Source organism: Pongo pygmaeus, chromosome 5 (assembly GCF_028885625.2).
Source record: "Pongo pygmaeus isolate AG05252 chromosome 5, NHGRI_mPonPyg2-v2.0_pri, whole genome shotgun sequence".
In the NCBI taxonomy this organism is placed as follows: Eukaryota; Metazoa; Chordata; class Mammalia; order Primates; family Hominidae; genus Pongo; species Pongo pygmaeus.
Genome location: NC_072378.2, coordinates 4,865,191 through 4,871,152, shown reverse-complemented (window position 1 = coordinate 4,871,152; position 5,962 = coordinate 4,865,191). Strand labels below are relative to the sequence as shown.

The following is a 5,962-nucleotide window of genomic DNA, read 5'->3' as shown; positions in this document are numbered from 1 at the left end:
TTGGGAGGCCGAGGTGGGCGGATCACGAGGTCAGGAGATCGAGACCATCCTGGCTAACATGGTGAAATGCCGTCTCTACTGAAAATACAAAAAATTAGTCAGGCGTGGTGGTGGGCACCTGTAGTCCCAGCTACTTGGGAGGCTGAGGCAGGAGAATGGCGTGAACTTGGGAGGCAGAGCTTGCAGTGAGCTGAGATCATGCCACTGCACTCCAGCCTGGGCAAAAGAGCAAGACTCCATCTTAAAAAAAAAAAAAAAAAAAAAAAAAAAGAGAAAAGACTGATATTAAAGAGGAGTTTTAAAAGACTGAGTTGAGGAATTTATATAGATAGGAAGAAAAACTTGTAAATCTTCAAGGAACAAGTGTCAAGAGGTTTCTGTGGAGAAAAATACAAGTTACCCAGGCAGTTCTCTTAGGTTTGGAGCAAGGGAACAGTAACACAGCACAAAACTACACCAGAAACCTTCCTTTTAAGGAGCTAAGATTGTGCTGAATTCTCAGTGTAACCTGCTGGATCATGGGGAGTAGAGTGTCCATGCAAGCATATTTCTCAGAATACAGGTTACAGAAAATAGTTTCTCCTCTGGGTGAAAGTTATTCAATATTCGCTTTAGCGAAGAGGTCAAATTAAATTAGTTAGTTGGCAGCCAGCAAGACCCACCCAATTCTGAGGAAATGACTGAGGCCAAAGAAGATGCTTTTCATCTCTTATAATTAGAGAAATAATGGTCTTGTTTTCCTGGGGCCAACATTGGTGTTGGCCCCAATGGCATGTTGCCCCTAAACCCAGGTGGCGTTTTCACCACGAGGCTACTTCATGAATTACTTGGGTCCATTGTAACGTGCACTGAGCACCTTGGCTTACACTCCATCCAGTTCCTGTGGGGGCTGTGAGAACAGGAGGATGGGATGAACCTGCTCCTCCCTTTGAGGAGAAGACTTTTAAGGGGACTGCTGTCCCTACCTTGACCTCATCCGTTCTTGGCTCAAGCTGATGTGCTAGACAGTTATCCCCAAGGAGCTGCATGAGCACGTGGAAAGAGACGGAGCCTTGCGTCAGCTGGGACCCTTTCCCCGGGGAGGAGAGCCACCCAGGAACTTCCTGGTCTTGGAGCTCCCCCTCTCTCACCTTTCTCCCATGCCTGGGCCCCAGTGTACCTGTTTAGAAAGACATTACTCAACAGCACACTGGCTAGAGCTTCACAAGCGCCATTTTCCTCTAGTGGTGAATGGAAACTTTTCTCAGAAGAATGCTTGACTTTACAGAAGCAACAGTTTTCTCAGATGAAACTCCACGCGCAGTGATGGATTAGCAGCTCACACGTAGTGTCTATGTTGACTTTCCTTGTTTTAGGACAGGGAGAGTCATGGAAAGGTGGCTGGACTTGGGGTAGGGCTGTCTTTTTTCTTTCTCTTTTAATATCCACGGGAAGGGGTTGGAGGAGAGGCGTCAGGGGCAAGCTGGGCGGGAAGGAGCTGCAGGAGACCACTGCAGTCACCTGAGCACCATTGGCAGGGAAAGCTCCACGAGAAAGGTGGGAGTGTCAGATGGTTCAGGGACTGGAAACCCAGGCCATTCCTCGATTAGCATCTGTGAGCTCTGAGGAGAAAATACACACAGAAAAAAATGTATATTTGGCCGAGCGCGGTGGCTCACGCTTGTAATCCCAGCACTTTGGGAGACCAAGGTAGGCGGATCACGAGGTCAGGAGATGGAGACCATCCTGACCAACATGGTGAAACCCCATCTCCACTAAAAAATACAAAAATTAGCTGGGCGTGTTGGTGCGCACCTGTAATCCCAGCTACTCAGGAGGCTGAGGCAAGAGAATCGCTTGAACCAGGGAGTCAGAGGTTGTAGTGAGCCAAGATCACACCACTGCACTCCAGTGTGTCAACAGAGCAAGACTCCATCTCAAAAAAAAAAAAAAAAAGTATATTCTTACAGATTTTGTCTTTCTCAACTAGTGAGGTAAGTTGGAGACCTTTCTTTCATTTAGGAGGTGCTCACATCTGGCACACTGTGCCTCTTAGTGCCTCTTGGCTCTTAGGCCACACTGCACCCAGGGAAGATTGGGAGGCATGAGAATAGGGGGCAGTCTCTTGGATCTATAAGCAGCCAGAATTTGTCATGTTTCTTTTAGGCGTCTAACAGGCCTCCATCTCTTTGTTCCTGAGGGAAACTCGTAGGCATATAATGCCTTCTGAACTTCTAAAATGTGTCACTTTTTCTCAACTGGGAAACTTTGCCCCTATTTCATTTTAAAGTTCTCAGAATAAAAGTACAGCCAGTATATTTGACTTCATAATAATAGCTGACATTTCTGAGTACTTCCTGTGTGTTCAGGCAGGCTGAGCACCTGATATACCCTCCGTCAGTACATGCCCCCTATAGCCCCTCAAGGCAGGTTTTGCTCACACAGGCGAACAGAACATGCCGGTCCAGAACGCAAAGGATTGTAGATTGTGCTGAGGATGATGAAGAAGCTGATGCGGGAGAGTTCCATGCCGGCCCTCTGTCTGCCAAAAGGCAGGACATAGATTGAGAAAGAGAAAAGGTATCCTGTCCTGTCCCTGGCTCTGCCAGGGAGAACAAAGTTTGCCACCGAAGACAGCTGTGGGCCCCCAGCAGCCTGGAGATGGAACCAGAGACGTTTACGCCAACAAGCTTTGCTGACGAACCTGCATCGGCCGTGGCTTGCCTTCCCTCGAGTTGCTGCCCACAGAGACCCACAGTTCTTCTGCTTTGTCTTGCTGCTTCTCCAGACTGTACTGTTCTTTGTTGAATATGCTAGATAAGCCAGAGTTCTAAGTCCCTGCTCCGAGCGACCTCTCACTGAGATTTCTCCACACGGTGTGCACTGTGGGTGTTCATCAATTGGCTTATCTTTCTCTTGTTAATCTGGTTTTTTTCCACAGGGGTCTGTCCTAACTATGAACTTATGAGAGTTAAGGACAAATTCTATTTCCTCCCTGACACTCACATTTTACAAATAATTTTAGAGAAATTAAGTAATCTTCCCAAGGCTACATGGCTAAGTAAGCAGTCAAACCAAAATTACTAATTAAGTTCGAGTCCATAGTTGGAGTTTTTTCTTTTTTCTTTTTTTTGAGATAGGATCTCATTCTGTTTCTCAGGCTGGAGTGCAGTGGCACAATCACAGCTCACTGGAGCCTCAGCCTCCTGAGATCAAGCTCAAGGCTGGAGTGCAGAGGTGTGATCATAGCTCACTGTAACCTCAAACTCCTGGCCTCAAACAATCCCGCCCCAGCTTTCTGAGAAGCTGGGACTACAGGCACACACCACCATGCCCAGCTAATGTTTATAGTTATTTTTGTAGCAACAGGGACTCACTATGTCGCCCAGGCTGGAATACATGTATTTATTTAAAAAGGAAGAAAATCCTGAAACTGCCTTTGCAAAAATCATAATGGAGAAAATTATGACTGTGAAAGATATCAAATCTAACTGACCCCATCTTGCTTCTAACCTCTAAACTGCTCTTCTTCCTTCCTGGGTGTAGGCCAAACTAGCTTTGGGAAGAAATTTAGTGTATCATTTATATGATATCCTTTCCCAAAAGGCTAAACTGTTCTTGTAAAACAAATGAAAGGCCACCAGCCACCAAGGTAAGATGAGAGGGGATAGAATTCTAAATATTACCAGCCATTATTTCAGAGGACATAAGATTTACAACTTCCCCAATTACTCTTGAAGGTAACATCACTACTGTGAACCTAAGATCTGCCTTTTGAGGTGTCTTTTCCGGTTTTTGCATTTCTAACATCCAGACGGCCCTACCTGGACCTGCCAGCCAGTTCTGTGGCCCCCATCCAGGAATTGACCCAGCAGAAGAGAACAGCTTCGACTCCCTATGATTTCATCCCTGAGCCAGCCAATCAGCACTCCTGATTCACTGGCCCCCTACCCACCAAATTATTCTTAAAAACTCTGATCCCTGAATTTTTTGGGAGGCCTGATTTGAGTAATAATAAAACTCTGGTCTCCTGCACAGCTGGCTCTGTGTGAATTACTCTTTCTCTATTGTAATTCCCCTGTCTTGATAAATTGGCTCTGTCTAGGCAGCAGGCAAGGTGAACCCCTTGGGTGGTTACAATTCTGACATACTGCAACACGGATGAACCAAAGACATATGCTCAGTGAGGTAAGCCAGTCACAAAAGGAGGAGTATTGTATGATTTCACTTATAGAATGAGCAAATTCATAGATACAGAAAGTAGACTAGGCCGGGTGTGGCGGCTCATGCCTGTAATCCCAGCATTTTCAGAGGCCAAGGGGGTGGATCACTTGAGGTCAGGAGTTCAAGACCAGCCTGGTCAACATGGTGAAACCCCATCTCTACTAAAATTACAAAAATTAGCTGGGCGTCGTGGCAGGCACCTGTAATCCCAGCTACTCGGGAGGCTGAGGCAGGAGAATCGCTTGAACCTGGGAGGCAGATGTTGCAGAGCCGAGATTGCGCCACTGCACTCCAGCCTTGGTGACAGAGCAAGATTCCATCTCAAAAAAAAAAAAAAAAAAAAAGAAAAGAGCCAGATGTGGTGGTGTGCTCCAGTAGTCCCAGCTACTTCAAGGGTGAAGTGGGAGTGTTAACTGCCCAAAGGGTTATAATATAATGTCATCTACAGAGACAACTTAACATCTTCCTTTCCAATGTGGATGTCCTTTATTTTTTTTTCTTGCCTAACTGCTTTGACAAGGACTTCCAGTACCATGTTGAATAGAAGTAGTGAAAATGGGCATGCCCGTCTTGTTCCTGATCTTAAAGGAAAACCTTTCAACTTTTCCCTATTGAATATGATGTTGACTTTGGCCTTATCATATATGGTCTTCATTTCACTGAGGCGGATTCCTTTTATACCTAATTTGTTAAGAGTTTTTATGATCAAAGGACATTGAATTTTGTCAGGTGCCTTTTCTGCATATTTTGAGATGATCATATGGTTTTTGTCCCTCATTCTGTTAATGTGGTATATCATATTGATTGATTTGCATATGTTGAGCCATCCTTGCATTCCAAGGATAAATCCCACTTGATCATGGTGAATGGTTCTTTTACTGTACTGTTGAATTCTAGTTACTAGTATTTTTTTAGGTATACAAACTATTAATTAACAGACAAGGCCTACAGACTTATTTCTTCTTGGACATACCCATGGTATGGCCCTGGTGGCCCGTGGTCTTGGTGTGCTGACCTTGGACACAAAAGTCCCAGAATTGGTACGGCCCTTTATTGACCCAAATCTTCTTCAGTTTCTCCAGACCATTGGCCAGGACCTGGCTATATTTTCCATCGTCGACATCCTCCTGTCTGTTCAAGAACCAGTCTGGGATCTTGTACTGGCATGGATTCTGCATAATGATGATGATATGCTCCACCATATCTTCAGTGAGTTTTCCTGACCTTTTGGTGAGGTCAATATCTGATTTCCTCAACACCACATGAGCATATCTTCAACCCACACCCTTAATGGCAGTGATGACAAAGGCTATTTTCTGTCACCCATTGAATACTCACAAAATGTGATGGAACTTCTCAAGGATCACTAAAGACATGGTGACAGCATGAGCAGCAGTCTGTAGGACTTTGGTGTAAAAGTAGCTTGCTAGTATTTTGTTGAGGACTTTTACATCTATGTTCATTAGGGATACTGGCCTTTAGTTTTCTTTCTTGTAGTGTCCTCACCTGCTTTGCTATAAGAGTAATGCTGGTCTCATAAAACAAAAGGTTTTATTTTTTTTCCCCCAGAAATTCCTTTTCTGATAAAGTGTCCTCGCCTTTTTGCCTCAAGTCTGGCTCCATCAATGAAATAATAAACTCTGAAGCTGATGTCACTACTACGCTCCCAGGCACTTTAGGATGTTTGACATTTTATTTAGGAGACAGTTTCGTTTTTCTACTGAATGATTACAAAGAAATCATTTTCCATGCAGCATAC

General features: G+C 44.8%; 1 pseudogene; it reads right to left on the bottom strand.

Annotated features, from left to right (window-relative positions):
* Positions 1 to 5,156: 5,156 nt before the first annotated feature.
* On the bottom strand, positions 5,157 to 5,579 carry LOC129039500 (small ribosomal subunit protein uS13-like; annotated as a pseudogene).
* Between the last annotated feature and the right edge of the window lie 383 nt (positions 5,580 to 5,962).